The 19,298-nt window shown below is 33.5% G+C and overlaps 4 long non-coding RNA genes across 4 annotated transcripts; 2 read left to right on the top strand and 2 right to left on the bottom strand.

Annotated features, from left to right (window-relative positions):
- The first annotated feature begins 3,408 nt into the window (after positions 1–3,408).
- Positions 3,409–3,833, top strand: LOC141403509 (uncharacterized). The gene is made up of 3 exons (XR_012412823.1): positions 3,409–3,524; positions 3,598–3,639; positions 3,715–3,833. It is a non-coding gene; the product is annotated as an uncharacterized lncRNA (long non-coding RNA).
- Positions 3,834–7,389: 3,556 nt separating this feature from the next.
- LOC141403512 (uncharacterized) lies at positions 7,390–7,824 on the bottom strand. The gene is made up of 3 exons (XR_012412826.1): positions 7,694–7,824; positions 7,584–7,622; positions 7,390–7,508 (listed from the first exon to the last, which is right to left on the bottom strand). It is a non-coding gene; the product is annotated as an uncharacterized lncRNA (long non-coding RNA).
- A 6,709-nt stretch (positions 7,825–14,533) lies between these two features.
- Positions 14,534–14,968, bottom strand: LOC141403513 (uncharacterized). Its single transcript, XR_012412827.1, has 3 exons — positions 14,841–14,968; positions 14,734–14,772; positions 14,534–14,637 (listed from the first exon to the last, which is right to left on the bottom strand). It is a non-coding gene; the product is annotated as an uncharacterized lncRNA (long non-coding RNA).
- Positions 14,969–15,119: 151 nt separating this feature from the next.
- On the top strand, positions 15,120–15,804 carry LOC141402828 (uncharacterized). The gene is made up of 2 exons (XR_012412733.1): positions 15,120–15,594; positions 15,668–15,804. It is a non-coding gene; the product is annotated as an uncharacterized lncRNA (long non-coding RNA).
- The last annotated feature ends 3,494 nt before the right edge of the window (positions 15,805–19,298 follow it).

Raw genomic sequence — 19,298 nt, 5'->3', positions numbered from 1 at the left:
TTTCTGGCGTTTCGGTAATATTTAGAGTTTTGATGTATTCTAGGACCTATAGTAAAATTTTATGGCGAACAAATTTCCAGAATTATTTGATCTGATACGATCACATTTTATAGGTGATTTTAAAGATTTGTTGAAAAAGGGACCAAAAAGGCACCTTTTATTCCTCGCATTGTTGTCAGTAAAGTTGCCAAAGACACCATGTACCTAAAGTGCAAGTAATCTTAACTCAAATATTTCCACAACTGTAGGAATGGTAGGAGCTTGCACCCCTATTTTAGTTTCTTGTTTTTTTTTTTTTTTTTTGCAAACTTGATACCGATTTTTCCTTGGTATGTAATGCAAATAGAGATTTCATTTCTTTGGTGACTTATATTAAATTTAGCGGAGAACATTTTTGTCTTTGACGCCATTCTTTAAATATGTTGTTTTGTATGACAATTTTGCCAAAACTCACATAAAGTACTACCTTAACCCTAACATTTGTTTTTAATTTTGTATATTTCTGGAGTTTAGTAAGATGTAGAGTTTTTGTGTATTCAAAGACTTATAGTAAAAACTGATGGCGAACAAATTTGTAGAATAATTTGATCTGATTCGATTACATTTTATAGGAGAAGGGACCAAAAAACCCATTTAGTGACCTTCTGAGGGTTAAAAAATATGAAAAATTAAACCAGCGACCCGAAAAACATAAGAACCCAAGGTTAGATTTAAGTCCATTCATTTTTAGAGTTATGTTTTGTTGTTTTATTTAGAACTTTGTCTTAAACATCTTAAAAACTTCTTCATTTTGCGATTTTAAGAAAGGTTTAGCAATTAGTGTACCAGCATTAGTGGGTATTACTATTTTTTGTGATCACGGTAGGTTTAGTCATTGCATATTTCAAATTAAAATCCTTTTTCGTATTTTATCCACTTAGTGCCGTGATTTTTTTTTGCGAGAAATCTTAAAATTTTATATGAAAATTATATTTTGAAGTTTTCTAAGCATTTATAATAAAATAATTTTTTCTCTAAGACGTAAAGTTTTCATGTAATCTGGCCTTCTTTTAAAAATGCCGAAAACTTGGAAGGGTGATATCTGTGTATTCTTACATGACACTAACTTGGTTTTTGATGAAGAAAATACTCTTACTATATTCCTAACAAATACCTGACTTTATATGAATGTAACATTTATGATTAAATTTTTAACGCATATATAATGTTTTCATCGAAAAACAAAAATTAGAAAATTTCGGTTTTTCTGAATTGCTTCCGTTTTAGGCCATGGACCGAATAAATCTTTATAAGCGTGGAATGATAGATAACAGGCAATACTATAGCAAAATGCAAAAAAACACACCAAAAAAATGCGAAAATACCATTTTTTGTGGCGTTTAAACGACCAGTGGCTTTAAGTGGGTTATATAATCATTTTCTGAAAAAATATTACTTTAATATTTGGTAGATTATTCGGCTCGGATGCCCAGTCATATAATTCCCGAGATGTATGTATTTGATTATTAATTTAGTTAGTTTATTTTTCGGCTGGTACAATAATTGCTAATCCATTTTCAAAATTGAAAAATGAAGCAGTTTTTTAAGTTGTTTGAGATAAATTCCTAAATAAAACAACTAAACAAATTTTCGAAAATTTAATTTTGTATTTTTTTTTTTTTTTGGTAAAATAACAAATGTTTCAAAACTGTATAAAGGACAAATTGTATTGATAAATTTTAAAAAAATTAGAAAAAATAATAATCATTCTAATCCCACTGCCAAATAGAACTTAAATTTTTTTACCCTGAATGTATTTAAGATATTTTCAGAATTTTGTGGCCCTATTTTGGTAATTTGAATTTGCCGACAAAAATGTGGATTAGGATTGAAGTTCAAAAGTGTTGTGGGGGAGGTACTTGAAGGAATGGACCGACATAGTGCATTATGGAAGTGGATGTTATTTTGGGAGTCATATCTTTTCGATAGATATCGCGCCAACTGGTCGTTTTAGTGGGTCGTCGTATAACTTTGGACCAGGAAGCATGAATTTGTCCACGGAAAACATAATATCGCTGTAAACAGGACCACAACGAACAACAGAATATATTTCCAAAGGATCTTTGAACAGAATCTAAACTGCCCTTAGACACAAATGTTGAATTATTGTGAGGGAGGTACCCTAAGGAGAGGACCGATATGGGCCAATTTAGAAGTTAAACTAAATTTGGACAATATATTAGTAGATCCAAAGTATTTACCAAATTAATTGCCCCGTTTAAGGGTGCATACCATTTTATTGTCATTTTTAAATATTGGGGGAAGTGCCGCAAGTTGTGGACCGGTATTGCCCATCTTCGAACTGAAAATAAGCTTGGACAAAAATACGACGAAAGCCAATTTTTGGGCCGAATCGGCAGATCCATTCGAGAATTATCTTGCGCTCTAACCACAACACACGGTGTCATAGGGGTTTTTTTGCAACTTTCAGGCTATTTTCTCAGGAAGTGTGGACTTGCCCCTGATGACACTTGTCCCGCCGTGTGGGCGGTAGTGAATACAAGTTGATACAAGAAAAAATCAAAGCGTTTCGAGAGCAGGTCCTAAACTGAACTTTTCCGAAATATTGTGAAGGAGGTAGCCGAAGGAGTGGAGCGATTGAGTCCATATTGTAACCTATTGATGATTACCTGATATAAAGTCTTAAAGTAACAATTTTGAAATTTTCAAACAAAAGTTATGGTAAATTTCACCCGCTAAATATTAATTGATCATCATACAGTAGGTTTCTTAGATTTTACAAGCCTTAACGTCTTAAGTAATTTCGTGTTGATCGGACTATAACATTTCGTTTCTTTTTCATTTAACCTGCTAAATATTTACGATCATCTCCAAAAAAAAACTACAGGTGTATATTCTGCATGGAACCCAAACTCTACTCTGAATTACATGACGATCTCTCAAGAATTGGAGCCTGAAATTTTATTACAATTTATAAACTGATCGTTTTAGTTTGTCGAGTTATGAAAAATGTTATACCACTTAAGGGGTCTAGGAAAAATGTATCACGGTGGTACATGAATTTTGGGCAAACCCTCTCCCCATTTTTGCGTAGGCTATAAATATCAACAAGTTGTTTCTATGTGTGTTCAGAAGACAGGTCTAGTCTTGAATTATCTATATTAACATAATCTTATTACAGTTAATATTGAATGAGAAAGTTGCAAACAGATACAAGATTTTCACTTATTCTTTGGGTATTACATTAATATTAATTGTAGTTAAAGATAAATAATAAATTCACATTAGATGTTAAAAAGCTCAAATTGTCATTAATTTCAAAACTGTATTACTGCTCACGTTTGTCTGAGTATATTAATTCCATTCATCAAATTAGTCGCAACACTATTTTGAAGTTTGGTTTCTACTATAAAAGCAAGCCAGATAATTTTGATGCCAACAGTGTTGCCTTAAACATGAAACTACTATCTCTTGGATTTGTCGCATTAGCCTTGTTCTTAGGTTATGCAAGTGCCGAACCATGTGTAAGTTGAAACATACATTATATTCATTCATTATACAAATGTACATATATAAATTTTATTTTTTTTTCTATAGGGACCTGGTTGGCCAACAGGAGGAGGAGGAGGTGATAAATAGGTAAGTTAAATAAAATGTCTTAATTAAAAAGTAATTTTTCTCTTAATATATATGTTGATATTTTTCCTCCTTTAGGTTTCAAATCGCATATCTTATCCTCTTTAACTGACCCAATGGTGTGAATCGTTCATTATGAACGGTTCATGTGAAATAATTTTACTGTAAATAAAATCGTTGGATATTGCAAAAACTAATGTTTAAACTGTTTTTATTATAAAACAAATTTTTAAGGATTGACATGAGTTGAAGTGCTGAAGTGCACAAAGGGAAAAAATTCGATTCAAAATCAACAATAAATGCGGCCTCTAGAGTGATTTTGTGAAAAATTTTCTTTGGTCCCACACAAATTTGTATGTCGCCTTTGGCGAATTTCAAAGAAATCGCTCTATACACCACATTTACTGTCCAATCGATGCAAACAGTTTACCAGTTCTTTGTAGTGGCTAAGTAAGTAATCCTACAAAAAAATTTTGAAAATCGGATCAGATTTTAATATTGGCTATATAAAGGGCCCTTGGAAACTTTGAGGCCCCAGTGGCACGTGTTAACATATTCTGATTGAGCTCAAACTTTGGCAATCTTAATTTTTAACATGACTAAACATTTTAGAAGGGTGCCGCATAAAAAAATCCGACATCGATTTTTTTCCTTTGAGTTAAAACCAGTCAATCAGCACGGGCGAGCTCATTTTTTATACCCTCCACCATCGTATGGAGGGTATATTAAGTTTGATTTTCCGTTTGTAACGCATTGAAATAATCATTTGCGACCCTATAAAATATATATTCTTGATCAGCGTAATGAGTCGATCTGTGCATGTCCGTCCGTCCGTCTGTGGTAATCACTCTAGCATCCATAATAATGGAGATAGGATTAGGAAGATGCGTCTTGAGTTTGCAGGCAGGTCAAGTTCGATGACGGGCTATATAGGTCCACGTTTTGATATAGCCACCATATAACGGTACCGCCCGATTTCAGGTATTTTGCCGTTTTTAGCCACATTTTCAAACCGAATTTGCTATAATTTGACACCTAGGGTCCCTGGTAATCAACAGGCTTATATTTGACATTTGAAGTTCTCAGCGGTCATGAAACTTCTCCACCAAAAATCGTCAACATAGGTCCATGTTTTGGTATAACCCCCATTCAAAGGTACCTCCCGATTTTCGGTATTTTGGGGATTTTACGTACAATTTTTTACCGAACTGCCTGTAATTTAACATTTAATTTTACCAGTGGTCGCAAAACATCTCCACCAAAAACCGCCAACATAGGTTCATGTTTTAGTATAGGCCCCATATAACGGTACCTCACGATTATTGGTATTTTGGGGATTTTAGCTACATTTTTTGACCGAACTGCCTGCAATTTTACATTTGAGATTGCCAGTGGTCACAAAACATCTCCACCAAAAATCATCAACACAGGTCCATGTTTAAGTATAGCCTCCATATAACGGTACCTCCCGATTTTTGGTATTTTGAGGGTTTTAGCTACATTTTTTGGCCTAACTATCTATAATTTGACATTTGAGGTTCCCAGTGATGACAAGACGCCCGCACCAAAAATGTTTCCTAGCGGTCATGACACCTCTCCACTGAAAATTGTCAATACAGTTCTATGTTTTTTGTATAAGCCCCCATATAAAGGTACCTGCGATATTAGGCGTTTTGGGGATTCTATCCACATTTTTTGATCCATGATTTTGTTTAGCTCTTCCTATCTTAGGTATTTTGACAATTTCAATTACATGTTTTCACCGAGCTATCTATAATTTGGCGTTTGAGTTTCCCAATGGTCACTGAACTTCTACCCCAAAAAAATCAACATTGGTCCATGTTTTGATATAGCCCCACATAAAGGTGCCGCCCGATTTAAGAAACCTTTGACACCATCTCGTTGTCAAACTGACAACGGCGTGCTCATTTGATCAGAAACGGTGTTGATACTCTACCGATCTTTTAAGATATTCGAATCCACTTATAAATTGAGGAAGGGTGTATTAAACTCAATGAATACGAGGGCGGTTCGGAAACTTCTTAGCCTATCAATGAAAGAGAATAGTTAGTTTTTTAAAAATATTTTTATTTTTCAATATAATCTCGTGAAACTTCAATATACTTAGTCTAACGCTTTTCTAGCAATTCTATCCCTTGATTAAAATAGTTTTCCTCAAGGTCTTCAAAATAGTGGTTTACAACTGTAATTGCATCTTCATTTGAGGTAAAACGCTTGCCAGCAAGGAATTTTTTTAGATTTGGGAACAAGTAAAAGTCACTCGGAGCTAAATCAGGAGAATAAGGTGGGTGGTCAAGCAACTCGTACTTTAATTCGTTGATTTTAGCCATTGTTAAAACACTCTTGTGCGCTGGTGCGTTGTCTTGATGAAAAATTATTTTTTTGTGTTGTAAGCCAGGACGTTTTTCTCGAATTTGTACATTTAATTCATCCAAAAGTTTGCAATATTACTCTGAATTTATTGTTTTACCCTTTTGCAGATAGTCAATCAATAAAATATCTTTGAAGTCCCAAAAAACCGTTGCCATAACCTTACTAGCCGACTGAATTGTTTTTGCCTTCTTTGGGGCACTTCCTCCAGCTTCAGTCCATTGTTCGGATTGTTCTTTTGTCTCTGGAGTATAGTGGTGGATCCATGTCTCATCAACAGTTATGAAACGACGCTTAAAATCCATTTTATTTCGCTTAAAACGATCCAAACAAGCTTGAGAAATGTTCATTCTTATGCGTTTTTGATCGACTGTTTACAAATGCGGCACCCATCTTGCAGAAAGCTTTTTCATCTGTAGTTCTTCATGCAAAATTAAATGGACTCGATCATTTGATGTTGGCAATTTCACGCACTTTTATTCGTCGATCATTGCACTTTGGCTACAATTTCTGTTGTTGTTGCTGTTTTTGGACGTCCACCACGTGGTTCATCTTCAATGCTTTTACGACCACGTTTAAATTCAGCAACCCCAACACATTCACCATATCATTATGAATTTCTTGTCCCGATAAACCTTTTTTATGTAAATATTTAATGACAGCACGCATTTCTAATTTTTCCATTGTAAAAAAATTGCGGATGCGTCTTTTTTCAACACCTTCAATTTAACATGTGTTCATAACAGAGATGGAAGTTTCCAAAACACTTAACTTTTTCCTGTTTATACCGCGCTTTTTGTGCTAGGCTAAGGAGTTTCCGAACTGCCCTCGTATGTATTTCTTTATTTAAAATATAGAATTAGTCCCAATTTACATTGGGCGAGTTTACTTGCGGCAATTGTCATTTTGTAGGAGAGAGAGGTGAGGCATATGGTAACCCTTTGCCTCTCAGCACCCTCTCTCACCTACAAACTGACAATTGCCGCAAGTAAACTCGCCTAATGTAAATTGGGACTTATCGCTATAGGAAATATGAAAAATCTTCCACGTCCCTTAAAAAAATAACCCAGCATAATAAATTTGATTTGGTTAAGAAAACGGTAGTACTCCACTGCTACCTTATGAAGAAGTCCGCCGATAGTCATGACACTCCTTATAATGTGTTACTGACTAGACAGTTACTGCTGGCGTAGTAACTGCTGTGTTATCCCAGCAATAACACTGCGATGGAAGATCTACCACCTCGGCACTTTCGTAAGGACTTCTGATGCTATTTTGTACATACACGCAGAAAAACATATGTTAGAAATATGTTTGGATCAATCCTTAAAAATGTGGTTTATAATAAAAACAGTTTAAACATTAGTTTTTGAAATATTCAACGATTTTATTTACAGAAAAATTATTTCATATGAACCGTTCATAATGAACGATTCACACCATTGGGTCAGTTAAAGACGATAAGATACGTGATTTGAAACCTAAAGGAGGAAAAATATCAACATATATATTAAGAGAAAAATTACTTTTTAATTAAGACTTTTTATTTAACTTACCTATTTATCACCTCCTCCGCCTGTTGGCCAACCAGGTCCCTACAGAAAAAAAAATTGAAAATTAAATATACATTTGCATACACATGAATATAATGTATGTTTTAACTTACACATGGTTCGGCACTTGCATAACCTAAGAACAAGGCTAATGCGACAAATCCAAGAGATAGTAGTTTCATGTTTAAGGCAACACTGATGACATCTAAATTATCTGGGGTGCTTTTATAGTAGAAACCAAACTTCAAAATAGTAATTTGATGAATGGAATTAATATACTCAGACAAACGTGAACAGTAATACAGTTTTGAAATTAATGACAATTTAAGCTTATTAACTTCTAATGTGAATTTATTATTTATCTCTAACTACAATTAATATTAATGTAATACCCAAAGAATAAGTGTATCTGTTTGAAACCCTAAATAATTATAACAACTTTCTCATTCAATATTAACTGTAATAAGATTATGTTAATATAGATAATTCATGTCTAGACCTGTCTTCTGAACACACATAGAAACAACTGGTTGATAATTATAGCCTACACAAAAATGGGTAGAGGTTTTGCCCAAAATTCATGTACCACCGTGATACATACATTTTTCCTAGACCTCTTAAGTGGTATAATATTTTTCATAACTCAACAAACTTAAACGATCAGTTTATAAATTGTAATTTAATTTTAGGCTCCAATTCCTGAGAGATCGTCATGTAATTCAGAGTAGAGTTTGGGTTCCATGCAGAATATACACCTGTATTTTTTTCGGTGATGATCGTAAAATATTTAGCAGGTTAAATGGACAAGAAACTAAATTTTGGCCTAAATTTCTTAATTCACTACAAATTATAATTATAGTCCGATCAGTACGAAATTACATAAGAGGTTAAGGCTTGTAGCACCTAAGAAACCTACTGCATGATGATCAATTAATATTTAGCGGGTGAAATTTACCATAACTTTTGTTTGAAAATTACAAACTTGTTACTTTAAGTCTGTATATTAGGGAATCATCAGAGAAACAATTGGGCTTTCCAATGATGTTAATAATGCCAATTATGCTGACTTTTGTGGTCGGCTTATTGAGCTATAGCTAAAATATACAAGGCTGCCACTACTAGTATTGTATGTGGTATATAATAGCCATACAGAAGCTTGCAGTTATACACGCAGAGAAAAAATATTTTTCGCTTTTGTTGGAACAAAAATATCTGTTTTGGTTCCAAAAATGTACTTGTTTTGTTCAAACATTGTAATCCAAATCCAAAAATACCATCTTTTGTTCCAAACATAGAAAACAAAAACAACTTTCGAATTTCCGCAATGTTGTAAAAATCGTTAAAAATACCGATTGTAGGAACTATCATAATCTAATTTTGTTTACAAAAACTATTGTCAACCCAGAAAACCAGCCCAGAAATTTTTGATTTGAGTGTATATACTTCTCATATACACTTTTCACATAACTTGGATATAAATGTCGCGTATAATATTGCAATCATTGATGAACACAATAATGGTTTGCTGCATTGGCTGACAACAAAGACAAACAAAAAGCCACAAGCACCCACCACAACATAAGGAATAATTAAACACCATAACAAACTCCGGTATAACACCAAACCTCAAAGCACAATGAAGATAGAAGAATGAAACAAAACAGAAACAAATAAAAACAAGAGTCTCATTGTTGGTATACATACACACAAAAAACAAAGATAAAGGCATCATGTCATACAAACAAAACTCACCATAATTGTTTTTTTTTTTCAACACGGCATCGAATAGCGAGAGAAGAGAAAATATTGTCGAAGAAAAGAGAGAACTATTGTCCAGTTGACAAAAACTATTTTTGGATTTAGCAAAACCCAATTGTTGGAATCACAATACTACATTTGGAATTTAACAATATCTTTACAATACATATTTTGCTCTTCGAATATTGTTGGATCAATCATATTTTATTCTCTGCGTGTAGTTCTATTGCTATGATATTTAGCATGGTAGCAAAGTTACGGGGAAGTAAGAACCCTGCGGAACTTTTCTCAACCGGTTGACAAAATTGTTTGTTAAATTCGGGGATTTCTGAGTGAAATCGGACACTTTTTCAAAATGAGGTTTTTGGTTTCCTTTATATGTTGCTGTAGAGATGCTGATCATCAGCAAAACATTTCAGTATATTTTCAGATTTGTTTTTTTGACCAATGGCTATGGAAATATCGCGCCTTGAAAAAGTCCTATTCTGTAAAAACAGTATACAGAGAAATACTCTAACTTCTTGTAAATGCTCATAACTTTATAATCTACCCAGCAAAATTTGAAGGAAGGGTTCCATGCGATGACGTGATTTCATAGCATCTTTTGCATTGGTTCAAACAAAGTCGTGAAAGATCCGATCTTTTCATTAGCATTTGAACCAATGCAAAGGAAGTCGTGAAAGATCCGATCTTTTCATCAGAATTTTAACCCATTCCATCGATCCAATAGAGATGAATTTTGTGTTTTTATTTATACACATTATTCTAAATATATAAGATTAATTATTTACCGTAGGCTTGATTTTATCGGAGACTCGAAATCACAACCAACGTTGTTAAAACTCTCGTCGTAATGATAATGTCATTTCAAAGTTATGGTGAAAATGACATGAAAAAGCATTGGTGAAAATGACATGTCAAAGAATTGGTATAAATGACACATGCTGTGGATCCAAAAATGAATAGCAACTCCAACTATGGGATTAAGCCTGACTATTTTAAAACCCAAAATAGACGTCGTCATCCCAAATAAAAAACGCCAACCCTCCTAATCAAGAATATATATACTTTATGGGGTCTTCGATGAATATTTCGATGTGTTACAAACGGAATGAAAAATTTCATTATACCCTCCATATTATAGTGGAGGGTATAAAAACGGCATTGAAAAATTTAGAAATAAATTTAACAAAAAAAAAAGAAAAATTGTTTTATCTTCATGTAGTCTAACTATATCAGATCTAGAAGACGCAATAACTATATAATCCAGTTTCTCAGAGATGATGCTTTATTTTATAATAAAGAAATAAATTTCATTGAGCTTTATATAAGTTCTTCAATTAAATAAATAAAATTAACCCTCCATTGGACATCCGAGCCAGGCCTTTTTCATTTTATTTCGAAGTAACATTTGAAATCGAAGTAACTAGCCATATCTTAACTGAATTTCTTATGATCGTTCATTATACATACATGTATGTCAGTTTCTAGGGTTAATTCAGTCAACTTAATCAGAGCAGGAGTAGCTGTCATCATTATAGTATTTAGGACCATGCCATGGATGTTAGGACTCATATGTCAGATATATATTCACTGGACAATAGCCGTAGACTATCCCCGTATTTTCACATACAATATCAGGAACCAACGACTTATCCTGATGACTTTAGTTTAGTTTACAGTACTAAAATACGTAATTTGGCAAAGTCCGATCTGGGTTGTCAATATTTTCCCTATATATATTCACCATAGGTATTTCAAAAGCAGTTTTGGATCGAGCACACATAATCTTCTAAAAGAATTTATTATGAAAAAACATCAATAAAATATATTTTGTGACCGCAGATAACGAAAATGTGAATAAAAACGGTAGAATATGGTCCTAAATCGTATTTAAAAGGGAAAGCTTCGGGAGATGTTAAATATTATAGCTATAAATTTCTTTTGTACAGAGACTCACAATGAAATTTGATTTGGAATATTTCTTCTTTTGAAACAATCCCCAAAAACTGAAGTATTTTAGGAGATTTTGACTCAGTATGGAATAAATTTTAATTAAGAGTCTAAAAGTTTAACAAATAATTTCTACCTATAATATCTAATTTTTTAATGCCATTTTCTTAACAAAGTGTTTTACTTAGATATATAGTTTGTTCTGGAACTTATAGTGAAATTTTGTGTAGAATATTTCTTCTTTTAACAACTTTCGTCTAAAACTAAATTTCATGTTACTTTCATGCATCAACCCGAAAAAAGAACAAAACTAATTTATTCAAAAAATATTTGGGTGTTTTGTTGGCAAACTTGATGTATATATTTTCTTGATATATATTGTAAATACATATTTCATTTATTCGGTGAGTTATATGGAAATTTGATGGAGAATATTGTTGTCTTTGACGCCTTCTATCTAGAATGAAGTTTTGTGGGACAAAACTTAATAAACTCAGATAAAGCACAACATTAACCCTAAAACGTGGTTTTACTTTTGGCAGATTCCTGGCGTTTAGGTACGATTTAGAGTTTCGGTGTATTCGGGGACCTATAGTAAAATTTTATGACAAATAATTTTGTAGAATATTTTGATCTGATGGGATCTCATTTTAAAGGACTTTTTAAACGTTATTGAAAAAATGGACCAAAAAGACCCCTTTAGTTACTCGTATGAGGGTTATTTTTTTCATAAAAAGATACCCCGCATTGTTTCCAGTAATATTGCCAAAGACACTTTACACCTAAAATGCAAGGATTCCAAGGAATCTGTTGTCGAATATTTCAAAACCTGTAGAAATGGGCGAAACTTGCCACGCCTATTTAGGTTACTTCTCGACGTAAACTTTCAAAACGCCGATACACGTGTCTTCTTTTTTTGGGTCCTCTTTCATAATCTGGCCGAATTATATTGTAATTATTTTTTGTGTTGTACAGTGTACAGTTTAGCTTGGATTAAAAGGAGAGAAGCACGCATGGTTGCAATTGAATTCAATGGAGAATTTTCATAATTTGTGTTAATGTAATAAAGTTCTTAATATTTTTGTTTTACACAAATAATAAATGCATTTTATTTGTTCTGGGATATTTTGTAATGACTTGCATACATTCCGCAGAATGTAACAAAACACGTGCTTTGGACTGCATCCTATTCTACCCCCAAAGGGTTAGTTAAAATGCAGTGCCAGAGGGTCAGTTAAAATGCAGTGCCAAAGGGTCAGTTAAAATGCAGTGCAATGGAGTGCATCTTTCAGTAGTCACGCTCTTGTAAAAATCATGAGTGAAAATGCATAATTTGATGCACTTCCGAATCACTTGTACATATGATTTAACTGCCTCTTTGGAGGCAAACTTTTTGCTGGGTATATATCACATCCCAGCAAAATGTTTGCCTCCAAAGATGCAGTTAAATGATATGTACAAGTGATCTGGATGTGCATCAAATTATGCATTTTCACTGATGATTTTTACAAGAGCGTGACTACTGAAAGATGCACTCCAAAGCACTGCATTTTAACTAACCCTTTGGCACTGCATTTTAACTGACCCTTTGGCATTGCATTTTAACTAACCCTTTTGCACTGCATTTTAACTGACCCTCTGGCACTGCATTTTAACTGACCCTTTGGCATTGCATTTTAACTAACCCTTTGGGGTAGAATAGGAGGCAGTCCAAAGCACGTGTTTGGTACAGGCATTCTGCGGAAAGTGTGCAAGCCATTACAAAATATGCCAGAACAAATAAAATGCATTTATTATTTGTGCAAAACAAAAATATTAACAACTTTATTACATTAACATTAACAATTATGAAAATTCTCCATTGAATTCAATCGCAAACATGCGTGTTTCCTCCGCTTGCATTTGTTCCAAGCTGAACTGTTTTTGCTTCATTTGCTAAATGGGTTGTCTTCCCATCACCAGTTAAGATTTCGACACGTACTCCAACAGCACTCCATTCGGAAATTTTCTTCTGGTGAGTTGCCGGAAAAATGTTCACAAATTAAATATTATTTAAATATTATTTAGTTTGTATTAACAAATGTTTGGACATGTTAACATGCTTATCTCTTTTTGGAAAATGAAAGCCGCTGCCTGTAGAGATGTACAATCTGATTTATGTACATATAGGGATCTCTAACAACTGCTAATAAAATGTAGCGAACGGAGTGCCTTTTTCACGACTCCGTTTGGACTGCATCCGGATGCTGTTAAATTGTGAGGAATTGGAGTGCATTTTTCACGACTCCATTGAAGTGCATCCGGATGTTGTTAAAATGTGACAAATGGATGTGATTCTTTGGATTGCATCCAAATGCGGTTAAAATGTGAGGATTGGAGTGCCTTTTTCACGACTCCGTTTGAACGGCATCAAAACATGCCGTGATAGAAGCAGTCTACATTGCACTACTTCCAATTTATTTTGCTGGGATTCGGAACACATGAGTCTTTTTTTGTGAAAAATGTCGGAATTTTTGCATTAGATTTTATTAGGTTTATTCGAACATCATTTGACAAAGTGAACATCCCTTTATGAAATATGTCGCATACCACCCCACCATTTATTCAAAATTACACATAAAGAGGTCGCAAAAGTAGAAGATGGGTGTAAAATCGGTGAAGATACCCCAACCCAAATAATTCATTGGTAGTAGAGTTACGCATTTACGTCAGACAATTTAAGATATTTCTTCTATTTTTGTGGGCTGGATTGGTTAAAATATAGGATACTCCATACGATTGAGAAGACAATCCTTATGATGTATATCTTCATTTACCTCTTGATGCCATCGTTATTACACTGCAATAAACTGTGAAGTTATAAAATAGATCCTTTTCTTTCTGAGTAATCCCCCATAACTAACTATAATGTTGTAAGTTGGAATATAAATAGGTTTTTCGAGAATAGACACAAGAAACATACTAATGTTTATTTCATGGGTACATGCCCGTGTTTCGTAACTCGATCATATTACATATTTAAACTATTAGTTTTTCTCCAATTTTTTTTTCTTCTTTTTTTGACAAGATCCGATTTTTATATAAAATTTCAAATTGAAATACATGTATTTTGTTTTCTAAAACGCACACGCAACACGCAGAGTTATAGGTTTTGACCTTAAGAATTTGTTTTTTTCTCAACATTTTCATTCAACTCATGTCATTCCATAGGGATTTGCTTGAAAATAAAAATAGTTTCAAAGTTTATTTTTACAATATTCAATGATTTTATTCATAATAAAATTATTTCATATAAACATTTTACTCCATTGGTCCAGTTAAAAGGATAAGATATGCGATTTTAAACCTAAAGAAAGAAAAATATTAACATGTGTATGTACATATTTAGTGAAAAATTATTTTTTTTAACTCTGACAATATATAAGACCATTTATTAACTTACCTATTTATCACCTCCTCCGCCTGTTGGCCAACCAGGACCCTACAGAAAAAAATTGAAAATTTGTATACATTTGTATACACATGATTATAATATATGTTTTAACTTACACATGGTTCGGCACTTGCATAACCTAAGAATAAGGCTAATGCGACAAATCCTAGAGGTAGTAGTTTCATGTTTAAGGCAACACTGATGGCATCTAAACTATCTGGGGTGTTTTTATAGTAGAAAATAAAGTTGTAAATAGTGTTGTGATTAATTTGATGAATGGAATATTCGCAGACAAAACGTGAGCAGAAATACACTTTTTTAAATTAAGGAAAATTGGATTTTTCTTAATAACTAATGTGCATTTGTTATTTATTTCGAACTAAAGTTAACGCTAATTTAATAACCAAAGAATAATAGAAAAACTCGTATCTGGTTGCAACACCTCTAAAATAAAAAATAATCTATATAAATAAAAATCAAATGTCGTTCGTTGGTAATGACATCAGTTGAGAACGGCTGGATCGATTTGGATAATTCTTTTTTTGAAATGTTCGCCATAATCCAACTTAGATTTTTGTGCAAAGAAAATCTGACCAAGACAATTTGTAAGCCCACTGTTTAAATTTTCTATTTTAATATTGTCTACAGACTCTACTGACCTGATTTTCCCGAAATTGTCAGGAATTTTACAAAAGCCCAGGTGAAAATAGGCTACAAATTTAGTTTCGGAGGGGACGGGGTACTTCCCCTATACCCTATTTTAAAAAAGGCTATATTTACAATAATTACGAATGTGTCGGTTTGTGAAATTAATTTGCAAGACAATTATGGTTGTGGGTCTGCCCTTGCCTACTTTTTTAGGACCAAAAGGTTTGACCTGGATCACTTTTTAAAATATTTTACATCTACAAAACTACTGAACCTATTTTCCTGACATTTTCAGGGAATATACAGGGTTGCCCCCGATGAAAAAAGGATGCATATGTTCTTGAATTTCGAAGAGGGAGGGGTACTTCCCTTTGCCATATTAAAAAAACGCCATATCTTTATAAATAAAAATAAAATGCCGTCATAACTCAACTTAGGTTTTTATGGAAGAACATTTTAACACTCCCACTTTTTTCAATTTAATTTTTTTCTTCAAAAACTACTGAAACGATTTTTCTGAAATTGTCAGGGAATGTACAGGGATGGCCCCCGAAAACAGGCTACATATTTTATTGAAGACCAGGCGAGCGGGGTAAGCTACATTTGCAAAAATTACGCATGTATCGGTTTAAAAATGTACGGATTAATCTACAATCTAGGTACTTCATTGGGGCCTAAAGACCGGAGCATGCATTTTTATACCCTACACAACACTGTAGTACTACGTCTTTGTGCATTTGTATGTAGAGGAAACGAAATAGACCCATAGTTCCTTTTGTGATTTTCTGAGTCGATTTATGCATGTCCGTCCGTCTGTACATGTATTTTTGTACGCAAACTACAGGTAGCATTTTTTGTCCGATTCAGCTGAAAATTAGAGAGTATAATTTTCTTAGCCATAGGAGGAACGCTATTGCTTTTGGTGAAAATAGGTTCAGATTCGGATATAGCTCCCATATATATTTTCGGCCGATTTGATGTATTTGCTGCACCAAACACGCTATATACGCCCAATGTTGATGAAATTTGGAAGGTGTGACTGAATTCGGTCTGGAAATAAGTGTGTCAAATTATATCGAAATTGGTTAAGATTTGAATATAGCTCCCATATATATTTTCGCCCGATTTCACGTATTTGCTGCACCAGACATGCTATTTATGTTTGATTTCGATGAAATATAGAATGTGTGACTGAATTTGGTCTAAAAATAAATGTGCCAAATTACATCGAAATCGGCTAAGATTTGGATATAGCTTCCATATATATTTTCAGCCGATTTGAGGTATTTGCTCCACCAAACACGCTATATATGTACGTCCGAAGGTACGGAAGTTGTGACTGAATTCGGTCTAGAAATAATTGTGCCAAATTATATCGAAATCGGTTAAGTTTTGGATATAGCTAGCATATATATTTTCGCCCAATCTGTCCAATTTTGATGAAATTTGAATTATATGACGGAATTTTGTCTAGTAATAAGTGTACCATATTATATAGAAATCAGTTCAAATTGATATATATCTAATATATATTTTTTTCATATTCACAGTGTTGTAGGGTTTCATACAGTCGGCCCCGCCCGACTACGATCTTTTCCTTACTGGTTTTTAAATATGTTATATTTCCAAATTTGCAGCAAAAGCTCAATGTTTGCCGTCGTTATGTATATTTTATAAATTTCGGAGGAGGTGGGGTACTTTCCCCACGTCTTTCTTTTAAACGCTATATGTCTAAGCCAAACTTATGATTATATCGGTTTTAGCATACATTTTGGGAGGCAATGGGGTTCTCTGTGCCCTAGGTACATATTTGGAGTCAAAATACCGGCCCACTTTTTTAAATATATTATATCTTGAAACTGATTATTTTTCCAAAACTACTGAAGCCAGTTTCATAGAATTTTCAGAAAATGTTGAAGAATGTCCCGTGGTCCAAAATGCTGTATATTTGTAGACGAATTTCGGGCGCATATTGTTTTATAATCGTTATATTTGCTAAACTTATGAGTAAATCGGCTTACAAATTAATTTTCGAAACAACGATGGTTGGCCCCCGATCAAGAAAAAGAACATATTTACAAATTTCCTTAAATAGTGAGGATCAACGGTCCATCAGCAATGAAAAACCAAAACATATACATAAGTCACAATAAGCAGGAGACTTCGACTTAACCATTTCTTTTAGAATAAAGACAGTGGACATGGGCGATAATAAATCCAAAACAGCATCAATGGGAGAAAAATCCAACAAAGTCCGTAAGCAAAAGAAAGAATACAGACAAAATCTATTGATACATTTTAAATTCTCCTCGATTTTACAATGGACCGAAGAAGTGGTGTAGAAAATACCTATTTTTGAATTGTCAAGCATAAAGTCCATAAAAAGTTGTCATTAAAATTCATTACGACGGGCCAGCAACGCGGACCGGGGTCTGCTAGTTATATAAATATTTTCCGCTGAAAACTAGTGTCCAGGGGAAGTGGTCGGGCCCCTACCGACTATAGCCCGATTTTACTTGATTTTTATTTATTTTTTTTTTTAACATTTTCATTCAACTCATGTTATTCCATTGGGATTTGTTTGAAAATAAAAATAGTTTCAACGTTTATTTTTACAATATTCAATGATTTTATTCAAAATAAAATTATTTCATATAAACATTTTAATCCATTGGTCCAGTTAAATGAATTATATAATAATAATATAAGTCGAATTACAAATGGAATAATTCGAATTCCAAATATAATAATACGAATTGCAAATGAAATGTTACGAAATATAGCTGAAATTTTTTGAATTACATCTGAAAATGGTGTATTTATATGTATTTGCTGGGATTTGGGCAAAATAAATGATTTTATAATTCTTTCATGTACGTTTTCGGTAGTTGGATGTGGGACAACATCGACCAAAAGTATTCTGTACTTTAAATGGGCTTCATATCCATGTTAGAGTTATCTTCGATCTGAATATTCTCTACAAAAAATTTATAGAGGGAAGTTCGGGGTTTCATTGTTCATGCACGATTTTATAGACAATGCACAGTTGACGTTGCCATTGGCCAAAATACAAAAATGGCAATATTTTTTTTTGGTAAAAAATGTGTTTACATCTGCTCTCTAAAATAAATGTGAAATTCATTACTTTTTTTCCGGGGCTGTACTGAACTGTTTGTATTGATAAAGGCATGGGAATTTTATTTATTATTTATTTATTAACAATGTAGTAAATACATAGTTAGTAAAGCAAGATTTAGCATTGGCTACAGGGAATTTTTTTAGCCGTTTTTTCAATAAAAGTTCGGACACAGTGGAAGGAATTGACATGTACAAAATAGCATCCGAAGTCCTTACGAGAGTGCCGAGGTGGTTGATCAATGATCATCCATCGCAGTGTTATTGCTGGGATAACACAGCAGTTACTACGCCAGCAGTAACTGTCTAGTCAGTAACACATTATAAGAAGTGTCATGGCTATCGGCGGACTTCTTCATAAGGTAGCAGTGGAAGTACTACCTTTTCCTTAACCAAATGAAATTTATTATGCTGGGTTATTTCTTTAAGGGACGTGGAAGATTTTTCATATTTTCTAGAAGAATTTCCTATAGCGATGATTCTTTATCTATACTTATAAAAGAGTTCAGTAATGATGACTCACTGACTCACTGACTGACTGATAATCAACGCCCAGGCTAAACGGCTGGAGCTAGAATCTTGAAATTTGGGGTGAGGGTCACTCATGGTCCGAATAGGTCAGATAAGGCTCGGTTTTTGGAAATTCGAACTAGAACAGTACGAAAAGTACTAAGAGGTACTAAATATGGTACCCTTAGTATTAGGCAAACGCGAAGAGCTTTGAATGAGGTTCACTGATGGAGAGTTAGAAAGGTGTACCAAAGGGTTTTTGGAAATTCGAACTATAAGTG

Source organism: Musca autumnalis, unplaced genomic scaffold (genome assembly GCF_047663935.1).
Source record: "Musca autumnalis isolate F117 unplaced genomic scaffold, ASM4766393v1 scaffold_4, whole genome shotgun sequence".
Taxonomy (NCBI): domain Eukaryota; kingdom Metazoa; phylum Arthropoda; class Insecta; order Diptera; family Muscidae; genus Musca; species Musca autumnalis.
This window is presented reverse-complemented; position numbering and strand designations above follow the sequence as displayed.